We start from the raw sequence: 16,691 nt of genomic DNA, 5'->3' as shown, positions 1-16,691 counted from the left end.
GTGAACCAGCCTTCCCCTGAATTCAGTGGACAATGATTTGCAGATGATGCAGGATGATGTTCCAGAACCAGCAAAGGATGTTGATCCAGAAACATGTTCTAATTTTGTAAATCACATCAAGCCAGGGCTGTGGGACGTGGGGGGGAAAAAATCTAATTGCAATTTTTCTGATTAAAAAAAAAATGTTTAGTGATTAAATGTTTTTTTTTTTTTTACTATAAAATAATAATAATAATACTAAATAAAAGTATCAAACAAAAGATATATTACTATTGTAATATTTCAATATAAAATAAATAATACATATTTTAAAAATAATAATAATAGTTTATTTTATAGTACAACTATAAAATTACAATGCTAATATTTATGGTCTTAATTTCTACATTTTCAAATATTAAACCATAAGCAACCCAAACTCGCATCACATTGCAGAGATGGAATTTATGTGGAGCATGGTTGGCTGCAAACCCAACAGCTCTGAGACACTGAAAACACCAGATCACGAGCTGCTTGAGCAAATGATTTCACTTCTGAAACGCATTCTGCATGTTTATATAATTAAATCACAATAAGCCGTAGCGTGGTTTTAGTTTCATTTTGGTCAGTTGTAAAGCCCTCTAGAGTATGCATGTTTAAAATATATTATATACATTTTTGTATTACTGCAGGATGAAGGCTCTCGCCCTTAATAAATCCTTCTTTACCAACATGTTCTTGCTGTTTTCTTCTCATCATGTTCTCTGTGATGGTGGCAAGAGAATAAGGAGAGACATGTGAGCTCTTAAATCCTCAGAGTGGGCAGCTTGAGTTCACCTTTCCTCCCCTGACCGTCTGATGAAATGTCTGTATCTCACTTACTCATGCCTCTTGAGGGTGGCGAAAGAAAGGAGAGTGTGAGAGTGAAGAGGTGTAGGTGGAAGTGGGAAGGAGTAGAACTAAGGAAATTACAGATGTTGGGGGCGTCCGAGACCTCCAGGAGCAGGAGAATGAATCAGTGCTGTACAAAATATGCCTTGCTGAGACTGAATCATTCCTTCCTCCGCCATGTTTGATTGCTCAGCAACAACAGTATGACTAGTTTAAAAGACTTTGAGTGGTATTGAGGTAGTCCAGTGAACTTTTAGTAACATTTCAAGATTTTAAATAGCAATAAACATTTAGTACTTTCAAAGTTCTTGGAATTTGGAAGGGTGAAATTTGACACTGTGATTTGCGTTCTTTAGAGATGTTGTAATTTCCTGCGAGGAAAATCTTCAATTGCAGGTTTTTTTTAATAGTACTGCATCCCACTGAGTGCCAACACAGAAAGCTTATTAAAGATGTCAGCAGTGTGATGGACACTGAGCTAAATCTGACCGCACAACTAATCTGTGTCAGTCCATAGCGTCAATATGGGAGCATAAGATGCTGAAAATACAGGATATACATGACACATACCTGACATTTTTTAAATATATTTCACAATATTAATGCTTTTACGTTATATTGATCTAATAAATTCAGCATTTTTGAACATAAAAAAAATCTTTCTGACCCCAAACTTTTGAATTGTATTGTAGTGATTGGTAAGGCATCAGTTTTAATCAGCCAAGCAGGCAGAGTTATTGATCAGTGCTCAGATATGAATTATGCATACCTGAATTATTATGGATTGTGGGCGGTGTATATTGGTCTGTCATTAGTTAAATATTTTATTTTTAATGAAGTGTCCTTGATTTGTCTTCATGTATTACTTTGTAGAAACTTGGATGACTGAGGAAGTCTTGAGAAATTATTTTGTCTCTTCATCATGCTTTTTTCCATTTTTGAGTATTTCTGCTGTTCTACTCCCTGTCTACCCACTTGCTTGTCTCATACCTTCACTCAGCTCATGTGGATGTCTAATCAATACAGGGGTTAAGTAGGGTTTAAGTATTAAGTCAAACCAGGACAAAAATATAAGCATATATAGTACAATAGGCTTTAAAAGATGGGATAGGATAAACTTTCCCAGTCTATTTCTTAGTATAGTAGATTTCTATTTCCATTGGGAAATATCGCTTTAAAAATAATGATGAGCAGATGCTTGGTTGTGTCTTTATAAATGCTCATTCTGACTTTGTGTGACATGCACAGCAATTGGTATTGCAAACAAAGGCAATGGAAAATTACTTCTTCTTAACATTGTTCTTGTGACTTTGAAGGCCTTGAAATAAAGACAACCACATATCTCTAACTCATGAAGACAATACACAAGATGCAGTGTGAGCTATAACACTAAAAGCAAAACAATGTCAAATATTTTTTATAACTTGTATTATTTTTTTATACAAATAAATATAAATGTCTTAAATGTTTTAAAACATTATTTAAAATATTTAAAAATATATAAATATTAATTTTATATAGTTTCATTAAAGAAATTCTGAGACATTCATAAAATGTAAATGTTTCACTTAAATGCTTATGCTTATATTAAAGTTAAGCTGCATGAATATCATTTGTAACAGGAAAAAAATTATTACATTTGAAAAATACATTTTCACAAGTGGACTTTTGAACCCCACTGTATGTATTTGCATTCTATAGGTTATTTTTAGGAAGCTGTGGAATGGGATCTCATTTATTACAAAGGGGAAGAAGAGAGAAAAACGAATAAAATGTGTTCAGAAAGACATCTTTGGTATTCATCCAAGCTGGCTGCCAGCATTTGTCGTTTTTCCATCCTCTCTGCCCCATTTCTATCCTTTCATCTACCACTTTGTAATGAAACATTGTAGGATAAATTTTAGTGCAGCCCGTTTGTCTGCCACAAAATAGTCTGCTCTCATTTTCGCCTCGCCCCACGCAAGCCAGACTCCATTTCAAAGACACCAAATCCAAATGATGTCATTGCTCAAAGGGGCGGAGAGGGGAGGGTGATCCCGTGTGTGTGTCTGAGAGGTTTTTTTGTTGTGTAAGCTCCGTCGGGGCAGCTGCGGGTGGCATGGGGTATTAAGAGAAGGTGTCAGATTAGTCAGTATCATTGTTTAGCTTTTCAACAATGAGCGTATTGAGATGTCGTGGAAATCGGCTGGAGAGAAACAGGGAAACTTGTCACACTTGTGACTTGAATGTGAAATGTCTTGCCGGTGTCGTCTGGTGCTTCCTGTCTGGATATGTTCTCATATTTAGCAGCAGGTTGACGTTTGCTGTAGGATGAGATGTAGACACAGAAGGTGTGTTTGTATGTTGTGGGAGTGTGCCCGCAGGTCCATGTGTGAGAATGTTTCTAATTCCAGTCCGTGTGGAGCGCCCGGCATCCCAGCTGTCTCCCCTCCACTCACTCACACACACATTCTCATAAGCAGGGTGTGATTGCCCCCTCTCCCTAAAATTCCTGTCCCTTATGTACCCTTGTGCGCTCCCATGTCGCCCGGTCCCAGAGCAGCTGAGGCTTGAGCCGGCGGTGCGGGATAAAGTGCTAGACTGGAGTAAAACGAGGACCCCCTGTCCAACTGGGAATTCCTTTGCAGGGCTGTTGGGATGAGGGAATGGCTTCTAAATCACATCAGGTTGTCCATGCTGTCCTCACCCTCACTTATATCATGACTTATATCATGTCACCCTCGCTTATATCTTCACTCCCTTTACTCTTTCCATTTTTATTGACCCCTTTTTACGTAGTTTGTGATCACATATCTTTTCCTCCACAATAACATCTGCAGAGACTATGTCATGTCATGACCTGCCCTACCCCCACCCAAACCTTAGGGGTTTCCCTCTAACATCATCAATCTTGTGGCCTCACAGTCACATGAAACAGATTAGCACTGATTATTTTTCTGGAAGTATTCATTTACCACCATTGCAGTAAGGTAATGCAATATTAACATGTACTGAATATTAACATGGTTAATCTCATGAAAAAAAACTCCCAAATAAAAATGAAAAGCATAAAAAGTAATAATTTACATTAAATGGGTCATGAATTGTGAAATCAAATTTCCCTTGATCTTTTGTGACATGTAAGAGGTCATTGTACTATAAAATTATCCTGTAATTTTCAGAGCTCAAAACTTCCTTTTATTGCGGCCAAGATCAGAAAACGACTCTCATTATGTCACATTATGACGTAAAAGTGCAACGAAAGCCCACCTCTGCAAAATCAGATCAGTGCCTACTTCTACATCATCGTGTCTTTGGCCCTGCCCACTGGAGCATTAGTGAGATGAGAAGGAGAGAAAAGCAATACAGGAGCACTGGACTAAAAAATATCATCACCTTCCACAGTGGATCCTAATGCTTGGAAAGTGCTTATTTATTTTCAGCTATGAGGATGTCTAAGTAGAGCATTATTTGTTTGTTCAGTACATTTCACTGTGAATTTTTTGGTAAATCAGTCGCATTTTCGGTGCAGACTTTGCAAATAGACTTTTTCTGTAAGGTACGGATCCGACCATAGACTGTACAAAAAGATCCGACAGTAATACCGCAACATGTAAGTGTTCCTTCTAATGTTTAAGCGTCGGTAAATCAAGCCAGTGACTAAACAGTCAACTACACATTGTTTCTCTGAGTAGCGTGAAAATAATCTGTTATTTAAATTGTGATTAAATTATATACAGAAAGCGATCAAAAAACACTCCCTTTATAATTGCTGGAGCTTTCAATCACACAGCGCGAGTTTATTATCAATTACGCAGTCTACACTGCACAATGAATCTCTTATTTACATAATGTTTATACTGTTAGTTGTGATGAAAGCATTCGTGAGTCAACAGTCTGTCATCGGCTACAGTGAACCTTTCATGCGATGGGAGTAGATCTAAATATAATGCTGTAATCAACACTTTTCACGATTAGTTAATCTCAGCAGCTGTAATAGTAAAAATATAGTAAAAGTTTTCGAGACAGCTCCACGTGTAATAGGCTACTTACTTTGTATTTCAGCCAATCATAGCTGTGGTTGTTTCCATTGAAGTCTCAGAGCAGACACGCCCCTTCCACAGAGCGCTCAAATCAGAGGGCTAAAATCAGGGTAGAAAATGCCCTTATATTACAAAATGATGAAAATTTTTGATGTAAAAATCATAGTGACATTATAAGTGCACCTCAAGAAAAAAATGCAGTTCATGACCCCTTTAAGTGCAACAAATCGGTAACACTTTACTTGAAGGGGTGTGCATAAGACTGACATGACACCTTCATAATCATGACATGACACGTCATGAATGCGGCCAAGATCAGAAAACGACTCTCATTATGTCACATTATGACGTAAAAGTGCAACGAAAGCCCACCTCTGCAAAATCAGATCAGTGCCTACTTCTACATCATCGTGTCTTTGGCCCTGCCCACTGGAGCATTAGTGAGATGAGAAGGAGAGAAAAGCAATACAGGAGCACTGGACTAAAAAATATCATCACCTTCCACAGTGGATCCTAATGCTTGGAAAGTGCTTATTTATTTTCAGCTATGAGGATGTCTAAGTAGAGCATTATTTGTTTGTTCAGTACATTTCACTGTGAATTTTTTGGTAAATCAGTCGCATTTTCGGTGCAGACTTTGCAAATAGACTTTTTCTGTAAGGTACGGATCCGACCATAGACTGTACAAAAAGATCCGACAGTAATACCGCAACATGTAAGTGTTCCTTCTAATGTTTAAGCGTCGGTAAATCAAGCCAGTGACTAAACAGTCAACTACACATTGTTTCTCTGAGTAGCGTGAAAATAATCTGTTATTTAAATTGTGATTAAATTATATACAGAAAGCGATCAAAAAACACTCCCTTTATAATTGCTGGAGCTTTCAATCACACAGCGCGAGTTTATTATCAATTACGCAGTCTACACTGCACAATGAATCTCTTATTTACATAATGTTTATACTGTTAGTTGTGATGAAAGCATTCGTGAGTCAACAGTCTGTCATCGGCTACAGTGAACCTTTCATGCGATGGGAGTAGATCTAAATATAATGCTGTAATCAACACTTTTCACGATTAGTTAATCTCAGCAGCTGTAATAGTAAAAATATAGTAAAAGTTTTCGAGACAGCTCCACGTGTAATAGGCTACTTACTTTGTATTTCAGCCAATCATAGCTGTGGTTGTTTCCATTGAAGTCTCAGAGCAGACACGCCCCTTCCACAGAGCGCTCAAATCAGAGGGCTAAAATCAGGGTAGAAAATGCCCTTATATTACAAAATGATGAAAATTTTTGATGTAAAAATCATAGTGACATTATAAGTGCACCTCAAGAAAAAAATGCAGTTCATGACCCCTTTAAGTGCAACAAATCGGTAACACTTTACTTGAAGGGGTGTGCATAAGACTGACATGACACCTTCATAATCATGACATGACACGTCATGAATATGAAGGGGTTTTTATGCATGTTTATGACAACTGTCATTAAGTGTCATTCGCTCAGTTATGTAATTTATGCAAAGATGACATTGTTTGAGATGTCTTTGTTATGGGCTGTGGTTAGGGGTAAGGGTAGGGGTAGGGTTAGGTTAGGGTTAGGTCAAATAATGTCATATTTGCATTAAAAATGACATAACTGAGCGAATGACACTTCATTACAGTTGTCATAAACATGCATACAACCTCCACATGTCATGATTATGAAGGTGTCATGTCAGTCTTATGCACACCCCTTCAAGTAAAGTGTTACCAACAAATCTTACCATGATGTATACTTACACACATTATGGATATCCTGTTGACCCAGAGATCCTATCGAACTTTCAGTTGGGTCTAGTTAGATAATAGTATTCCAATCTTTGCTACAGTCTATGATTGTGATGATGATGATATGTCTTTTGTAGCCTCATACAGCTTTTTGTGCCATCTCCGTGATCTCTGATGTCATTCTAGTATTATTTATGTTTCTGTGGAACATCTTCAACCTCAGAGTGAAAGTTCTGTAAATTTAATGTTTCTGTCAGCCTGCTCTTTTTCAGTTTCTTTTTTGCACTAAAGGTTTGATTAATTTAGGATAACATGATTAGACTAATCTGATGACTTGTTTCTCTAAATTGACCCTGTTCTATACATCACACACTGGCATTCAAGTGTATGTGCACATGCGTGTGTTTTGTCATGCTCTCTTTAGCTGTTCCCATTGCCTGGTATTGTTTCAGCTGTTGTGCATTACTGTGGCATTCCATAGAATAGCCCACTTTCCCTTCCAGTTATTCTCAATTAGCTCACCAACAGAAATAAGTAGGAACTTAAAGGGTTAGTTCACCCAAAAATGAATATTATGTAATTAATTATTCACCCTCGTGTTGTTCGAAACCTGTAAGACCTTCGTTCATCTTCGGAACACAATTTAAGATATTTTTGATGAAATCTGAGGGCTCTCTGACCCTCCCATAGACAGCAAGGTAACGACCGCGTTCAAGGTCCAGAAAAGTACCAAGATGATCGACAAAGTAGTCCGTGTGACATCAGTGGTTCAACTGTAAAGTTACGAAGCTACGAGAATACTTTTTTGCGCAAAGAAAACAAAAATAAAAACATTATTCCACATTTTCGTCTCTACTGCGTCACTTGTGGACGCGCGTTCACGACAGTATCATGAAGCGAGCGTGTGGCGACATGAATGATATCATCACGCCGGATCTGGGTCAGCTGTTGTTGCTGTTGGTACTGTTGTGAACGCGTGTCCACAAGTGACGCAGTAGAGACGAAAATGTGGAGAAGTTGAACGAAGGTCTTACGGGTTTCGAACAACACGAGGGTGAGTAATTAATGACAGAATTTTCATTTTTGAGTGAACTAACCCTTTAATGTAAATCGGGTGACCCCACTGACATTTGAAAATTATTACCAAGATAATTATCAGTCTAATGATGACTGGGTGTGGGAACAAGAGGTTACTGACTTTTATTTAATTGTTTTATTTAATTTTACATTTTATAAAAAAAATTTACAGAATAGCAAATAATTTTAAAGGGGTCCTATTATGCTTTTTCACTTTTTGAATTTTAGTCAGTGTGCAGTGTGTGTTTGGGCATAAAAAATATCTAGAAAGTTACAAATCTCAAAGTCCACTCCAAAGGGAGATTTTTTTTTTTTTTTTAATCTCTTTTCAAGAACTACAACGAATGGCTTGTTTGGACTACAGCGTTGTTTTCTGGGGTATTGTGATTAGTGGTCGACCGACATTGTTTTTTTGACTGCCGATGCCGATATCTTAGAGAGCAGGGTGGCCGATATAAAGCCGATATATACAAGTATATTTTTTATTTTAACTATAATTATTTATTTTAGTTCATGTTTGAGAAACTTGAAATAATTGAAAATTAATTATATTAAAAATAAATGTGTAAAATAAATATATTTATTATACTTATACTTTAGATGACAACTTCCTGATTCTATAATTCTATTACAGTATTTTTCACAAATAAAGAAATATTTTAAAATATATAAACAAAAAGAAAGTAAACACTGTAACCAACAGGGCACTCGGTAATCTGGGAAGTTTGTGTGCTTTGGGAATCATATTTTTTCAACTAAAGCCAAGGTAACACTCATTTTACATGCAGCACGCAGTAAAAATGACATGAATATGATAGTGTGCAAATGCATAATGCGATCAGGCAATATACAAATGCACACTTCACAAGATCTCACAGCTGGAATCGACTAAGTCTGCAAGGTTTGTGAAATTAAATGTTCATTAGTCATTTAAAGGTTTGTTTAAATGATATGCGTATTTGCTGAATGCTTACGGCAAATGAGAAAGTATTATGTCTGCCTTTCTGTTACTAATAATATTAAAGCAATCATTATACTTTATCAGTATACCTTTTAATTTATTTTGTTCAATAGTTCTATCTGATTATTAGACAGACTTCTATCTGTATTGGGCAGAACTGTTAAATGACGACAACAAACAATGAAGAGGGAGAATGTGAGCACTGTGTGCTCTGGCGCTGCCGTTCTCAGCGCCGTCAAAATAAAAGTCCCGCCTCGAACACATCGGCCAGGCAGAAAAACTTATCTGCCGATATTTGAAAAATGCCAAATATTGGCCGATATATCGACCTTGGTGATATGTCAGTCGACCACTAATTGTAATATCACAAAGCGGCCCATTAGAATATCATTAAAATAATTCCCGCCTACGGAAATTCGAATGGTTGGGGGCTGGGGAGGGGCGAAGTCGTGGTTAGAACGCTTGGTTGAGTGCATCAGACAAGACGACGACGACGAAGAAGTGCTGCTGCAGAGTTAGTGCATCAGAGAAAACGAATAAGAAGAATAGCTGCTTTAGCATCAAGTTTTCACGATGTCGAAGAAACACTGTTTTTTTTCATAAATTGCTTACAGTACAATACTGGACAATGATGTAATCTGCAGAATTTACACTTCAATTTTGAGACTATGGTATAACTAAATTCAACTGTATAACGGTTTCACTGCAATTCATGTTATAATGCTAGAATTAAAGAAAAATAAACATAATACATATTACCGTTGCACTTATCTGTACATGGTAAATGCACTTATAATTTAAGTGGTTGTTGACATTGTATCTAAAACGTGATTCAGCCAAAAAAAGAAATAACATTAAAGTTACCACTCTAATATGTCTTGCCATATACGTGCGTGCAAAGGTTCTGCGCCATCCTCTTGTTCAATATTCTCGGGGTCTGAATCCGGCTCAAATTGATATGGTAATATTGACGCCATTCTTAACTATACCGGAGCAGACGGAACTTGCTGCTTTGGCAAGGGGCGGGGCAGTACTGAAACACCGTCTAAGCTGTTCGCCAATCACAACACACTGGGACAGCTAACCAATCACATCACATTTCGTTTTTCGAAAAGGCTGGCCTTCATCAAACTCAGAACTAATCGAGCCGTTCATGCCAGGCTGGGGAGAAAGGTATTTTAATAATGTAAATGATGTGAAAAATAATGCGTTTTTTTGAAACACCAAGCATGAGAGCATGTTCTAGTACACCCCCAAAACAAATTCAAGACTTAATGGCATAATAAGACCCCTTAAATAATATTAAAATATTATCTAAATGTGAAACTAAAGGTGAATGTTGTAAATGTGTTCAAAACTTATTTTATTGCTTTAATTTTGTGGCAAGATCAAATTCCTCTCTCATTCTTAGGAGAGGTGTTTGTATTCCCGTCTCTGCTCCATATGTCTTTGAGTCAGTGGTGGTGAGAGAGAACAATGCACACATTGAGTCATTCAGGTAAAGCCTTGTGGTTAATTATAAATCTACTGCTGAGATAGAGAAAATGAGACACATGCTACCTAGTAACCAGTGTGGCAATGGGAACGAGAGAAAAGGGGAGTAGATGAACAACCGAAACAAACAGATGAGGATTTCAGTACATTTTACTTTTAGTGCAATCAGGCAGGGAGAGAGAGTAGGAGTGGGCAAGCAACAAAGAAAAAAAAAAACAATATCAACAGGTGCTCTGCTGAGGCAACAATTACTCCTCTAAAGTCAATAATGTTCTCGGGCCTCGTTCTTGTTTTGCTGAGTGACCACCAGTCTTTAAATGGGGGCTGTTTTAGTACAAGACACAAAGCAATATCAACACTTTACCTATGCCAGTCAGTTCAGTTTCAACAACAGAGTCTCTTTAGGGGATTTTGGGGCTTTGAACCCCTCCCTCTTCCTGTCTGAGTCAAGACTCTTTAACCAGGCGTGACAAGCGGCCAAATGACCAGTCACTGAAAGAATGGGGAAAAGTAGAGTGGGGGATGCACCAGTCAAGCAGTCATGAATTCAGTTGGTATCAGGAAGTGTAATGATAAGATAAGGTTTGGATGAGTTACACATGTTTAAAATCATTGTTTTGGTCTCATGTTTTATTTTATTTTGTGTACAAATGAATTTGGTATTACTGTTTATCTTCCATTTGTGTCTGGGATGCACATGTGTCTGGTTTTAAATTAGACAAGTAATACAGCTCACTGAAATCTAGTCTGATGTGGGTCGAGGGAGAGATCACAAGCACCAGCAAAATGGACAACAAACCTCTTTTGTTTCTGTTGGGAGGTTTGTGTTGGAAGCGGCCATGACAGCTGCAACCCAACTGACACAGAGGGGGAAAGAGTTTATAAGAAAGACAGAGTATTTAGCTTGCTTGAGATGCAGGCCACGGGGAGCGTGGTGGTTCAGAGCAACAGTTAGATCGCTGAGGACGAACCAGCCCCTCCCCCTTTTCATGAGTGTGTGCATTTTTCTGTATACATTTGTGCTTCTTGGACTGAGTGCTAGGAAGAATGGGCAGACATGCGTTCAGTGTTTATTCTCTGCTGGAACTTCTTAATGAAATAGCTCAAAATTTACTATCATTATTTACTGACCCTTATTGAAATCCCAAACCAATATGACTTACTGTCTGCCATGGAGCACAAAGGAATCTTTTCCTTGTAATCACAATGAATGGCTACTGAAGCCTTTCAGCAGGGACTTTTGCGCTATATTCCACATCTTCTAAAGTCATATGATTGCTTTGTGTGAGTAAAAAAAAAAAGGTTATTTCATTTTTGGCATGTTAATGAAAGTTCATTACAGAAGTAGTAATGTCTGATGTGTCAGTGAATAATGATTTATATATCAGTTTGGTTCAAAACATAGAACTCAAGTTGCATTGGCCTTTTTCCTTGATGCGTTTGGAGTTTATAAGAAAGACAGAGTATTTAGCTTGCTTGAGATGCAGGCCACGGGGAGTGTGGTGGTTCAGAGCAACAGTTAGATCGCTGAGGACGAACCAGCCCCTCCCCCTTTTCATGCATGAGTGTGTGCATTTTTCTGTATACATTTGTGCTTCTTGGACTGAGTGCTAGGAAGAATGGGCAGACATGCGTTCAGTGTTTATTCTCTGCTGGAGCTTCTTAATGAAATAGCTCAAAATTTACTATCATTATTTACTGACCCTTATTGAAATCCCAAACCAATATGACTTACTGTCTGCCATGGAGCACAAAGGAATCTTTTCTATGTAATCACAATGAATGGCTACTGAAGCCTTTCAGCAGGGACTTTTGCGCTATATTCCACATCTTCTAAAGTCATATGATTGCTTTGTGTGAGTAAAAAAAAAAGGTTATTTCATTTTTGGCATGTTAATGAAAGTTCATTACAGAAGTAGTAATGCCTGATGTGTCAGTGAATAATGATTTATATATCAGTTTGGTTCAAAACATAGAACTCAAGTTGCATTGGCCTTTTTCCTTGATGCGTTTCCATCCTTTTTGAAATGTAATTGCATGAAAAAGAGCCTGGAAAAAAACATTCAAAATTTCTCCTTTTATGTTGCACTAAAGAAAATCATGTGGGTTTGAATGCCAAGAAGAGTGAACTTTGAAAGAAGGATAGACAGATTGTGATCTGCAGTAAAACAATGAGGTGCGTAGCACAATATGCACATAAAAAATTTAAAAGCTCACACCTTATATTCCCGTTTCATGTTGTCTGGGTTGGTGGACCAGTTCTAAGTGGAATGTTCATTTATTTTCATGTTGCGTTATCCTATAGCCCCTCATCAGAGGCTCCAGCCCCCCCTTATGGTCTGTCCTGACAGGATTGTGTTACAGAAGAGTAGCAGACGGGAATGCAAGACTTTTGTATGTCCTCCGGTATTATTTTGCTGTTACAGAGGGCCCATCAGAAAAAGCAGGGAGGGGACAGAACAGTGAGAGGGAATGTGGTACAGGGGATTTTTACTTCCACGTATGGCAGTTTATTTGAGGGGGTAAAGAAAGCCAGCCATTATTTTTTTTAATTCCCTCACACAGGCTCCCTCCTCTTTCAGCATGACCACTCCCACTTTAGTTATAGTTTTCACTCTCACGTTTCCTATCTGTCTGTCTATTGTAATCTTGAGTTTGTTTTTTGCCTCAGGCATGTGCTCTTTTTTTGATTGGGAGTGTTTATCCCACCTTATTCAGGTTTATATTATAGAAAAGTGATGAATATAACAAATACAAAATGAAAATGAGCTGTATCAGTCACACAGTTGACTCATTGAAAGCTCACTGTACACATGATAGAAGAAAACTTTTAGTGAGCGCTTTGTAGCCTCTCCAATACTATTTTTCGTTTGCAAAGATGTTTTTTATAGCGCGTAGAACGCGATAAGCTGCACCCGTTATCCAGTGATTCTGCAGAAACACGTCAGATCCCCGGATTGGTCACTCGCACTGACTCCATGGTCCCTCCTCCCACTAACTTTGTCTTGGGCTCACTCCTATAGCCTTGTCTCGTGTGTTTTTTTGGAAGGGGAAACCGGCATGATTGGACCACTTCCTGTGTTTTAATACCATAGCAGGAAACGGAACAAACGGAGCTGGATTCAAACAAAAACAGAGAGAGAGAAAGGAGGGAGAGAGAGCAAGAGAAAAAAAGAGAGCCGAGAGTGTGTGTGCGAGAAAGGGGGAGTGAACGAGAGAGGAAAACTGGGAGATTTTTTTAGCAGCTGCAAACCATTTCAGCTGTGTAGTGGCTTTAGAACAGACGCAGAGAAAAGCGTGTACGAGAAAGAAATTCTGCACAAGAATAAATCGGAGAAAAGAAGAGTAAGGAGCTTGCGTGGAACCTAGCTGAGCCCTTGTGTTTGGAATACTGAAAGAAGAAAATAAGAGAAGAGGGAGCGTGTCCAGGGATTGTCTGGAAATCACAGTGCCTGAAGTGCAAGGCAGCACTTGGAATGAAGCTCTGTCTGGGTCTCTGCCTTCTGGATACAATCCCTTGACTCTCCACTCTCTCCCCGGCTGCACCGGACTCATTGGATCTCCATATCCTCAACCCTCCTGGACACAGATGCCTTTTGGACCCTTGGATTTTTCCCCGAGCTCTAGATGAAAGGATTGCCCAAAAGAAATTCAGATTTTTTCATGTTCGAAGAACATTTTTTTTTTTTACTTTTAATATGAAATGAACATGTCACAAAGAGTGTTGGATTTCATTGATTTCAATCCCTCGTGCTCCGTCTGCTGAAGAGGACTAGATAAAACAGGAGGATGAGGTATTTCAGACACAGATGGCTTCTCTTCCTGACATGCTCTATTAATGCTTCATTATAGGATTAAAAAGAGGAAGCAGAAATTGATAAAGAATACACGGCCAGAGCACTGGTAGGACTGTCAGAAACGTGAGTCTGTTACGGTTTTTATGACTGTCTCTTTAAATATCTTTAGTGTTATCAAGTAAATTTACAGTGTTTTTTTTCCCAAGATGCCTTGTTTTTGGAAATACTTCCAAGGAATTATCACTATTACATTATATACTTAGAAGAAAAAGGGAGATGAGAGACAAAATCTCCTGACTGACACTTTTAGTTTTTCTTTGCTGAACTCAGTTTTGTGTAACAGAGTGTGGACTTCTCACCTTAAAAGGAGCCTCATACAGCTTTGGCTGCTGCTCTTGGAGATGGTGAAATTAGCTGAAGCCCCGCTTTGATTTTTCCTGTTGTGGCAGCGGGAAGGAGAGTCAAGAGGAAGCAGCACTAAGGAAGGAAAGGATTTTGGATTTTGCTCTTGTTTTGAGGGTTTAGAACTCAGCGGTTCATAAAGGAAACAAAGGAATATTGTTCATAAGGGATGTTATTATCCTGTTATGGATTTTTCACGTCTGACTCCGACACTTATCAGCCTTTTTGTATATTTTTCTTAATATTTATTATGTTACTTCAAAGATTTATCTGTGCAAAAGAGACCTTTCTAATGCATATCAGCACTGCACGTGCAGATGCCGCCATGTAGCTCTGAATCGAGGGCTCATACCTTTTCTTACTTAGATATTTATGCTGGATGTTAAGCATCGAAACACATTGTATACTGAGAATTCAGTGCATGACCATGTATGTCTTTATTACAGGACTCATGGGTGAGCTGTCGAAGTAGTTCAGAACCTCACTATTACTCACAACAGGCTTTGTTTGTGGAATAGTAACCATCCCATCTCAGCCCCTTGAGGGCGCTGTGGTTTGGGATGGGAAAACCTCTGAGCCGCCCGGACTGTTTGCGGCAGAACCCCAAGTGCCTTGGGAAGGGTGATGATGAGGAGGCATACATTGAGGACTGCTATGTACCCCAGCGCTCAATTTACGACACTATGCGCATCAATGAGCAGATTGATCAAGGCTCGAAGCTCAGCCAGCCTTCTCGCAGCACTCTGGGCTCAGGGGGCGGTGAGGGGAGTACACTCTCCAGCAATGGGACATTGGGAGCCGAATTAGGTGGAGTATTTATTGCACGGGGAGGACCTACAGATTCAGGTCTGAAAAAGCTGGATGAAAGAGTTATTTTTGATGCTCTGAAACTCACCGGTGACCCTCAGAGTATGTCACCTGTTGGAGGAGTCAGCTCTGCAGTGGTCATTCCTGCATCAAATTCAGCTGCCGTTGGGGCAGCTGTTGTGACCAAAAGGCGGCACCAGGGCGGTGACAAGAAGGACAATCCAAATCGGCGCTCCTGGAAAGCTTTCATGCCCCCTACTTACCCTGAGTTTGCAGAACGTTTAGAGCTTTCACCTGGAGAAAGTGGAGAGAAGCGTCTGTCTGGGGCTGGAATCCCAGTCTCTCCTCTCCATCCTGAACAGTCTTTACTAACCTCATCTAGTCCTTCTACATCATTGACACCTTTGGCACCACCTTTCTCACCCTCCACTGCCTCATCTGGAGGTCCTCAAACTCCACCTGTCTCCAGCTCTCCGTCTTTCACTCCCACTCTTAGCCCTATTCCTTCCCATCTTCCTCATTCGCTTAAACAAAAACAGCCCCTCCTACTGCACTCTCACAAACCTGCTACTGCTTTGTCTTCTCCCTCAAAAGAACAACCACCCTCAGAGACTACTACTTTTACGCAGTCAGACTCTCCACAACCTAATCCTAGTATCTCTAAGGCTGAGAGAAAGAGAGGTGAGCAGAGCAAACAGTCTCAAGCCCCAATGTGTGTTAGAAGTGTCTCCGAAGAACCACCACAAAACTGGGATACTACTGCAGCTAAAACCTCTGATAATGAGCGAGACTCACCCCTACTTGATCACGACCAAGACACCACTCCGCTAATACCCCCAAAACCAGTATTTTGTCCCCCCACTAAAGCCCGTACCTGGCCCCGGAGTATGAGGGGTAATAAAAGGTCACTGGGGCATGGGAGGGTTCTTCCTATCCTGCCCCCACTTCCCCCTGTACTTGGCGAGGAGAGTGATGAGGAATCTTTGTACCTGTTGGATCCTCCATCACCTTTCCTGCAAGAAGGAGAGGGACTTATTTATGGGGGTTTGCCCCTGTCTCCCTGCATCAGTCAAGAAGGTGGTGAGGATGGTTTATTGGGCTGGCTTCCTCTGACTGGCGGGTTCCGAGAGAAGACCGCCTCAGAAATGTGCTTTGAAGAAGATGAACGCAGAATCTTGGAGGAGTTGGAGGAGGAGAATGAGATTGATAGAGAGCAAGAAAAAAAAGAAGAGGAGAGAATGGAGATGGAGGAGAGAAACTGGCAAGCAGTGTTGAAACTGGAGAGCAGTGAAACAAGTGGTATATCTTGGGAGGTAGAAGATGAGGAATCTCATTTACAGGACTGGGAGACACAACAACTTGCATCCTCAGGCCACTGGCCCCTTTTGACACCACCTGTAGGATTTGGAGGCTCAGATGCCCCCAGTGCTTCCCCCTGCCCCAGCTCAGAGGCGGGTTCAGATGAACTCTTTCTTGAGCTGGAAAGACAGTG

At 39.6% G+C, this 16,691-nt stretch overlaps 1 protein-coding gene across 1 annotated transcript in view; it reads left to right on the top strand.

The window, feature by feature from the left end:
* macf1a (microtubule actin crosslinking factor 1a) overlaps positions 1-16,691 on the top strand; it is a 176,573-nt gene that overhangs the window by 124,517 nt on the left and 35,365 nt on the right. The gene's annotated exons all lie outside the window — the stretch shown is intronic.

The sequence above is a fragment of the Sinocyclocheilus grahami genome, unplaced genomic scaffold (genome assembly GCF_001515645.1).
Source record: "Sinocyclocheilus grahami isolate Dianchi unplaced genomic scaffold, SAMN03320097.WGS_v1.1 scaffold566.1, whole genome shotgun sequence".
NCBI classification, from domain to species: Eukaryota; Metazoa; Chordata; class Actinopteri; order Cypriniformes; family Cyprinidae; genus Sinocyclocheilus; species Sinocyclocheilus grahami.
This window is presented reverse-complemented; position numbering and strand designations above follow the sequence as displayed.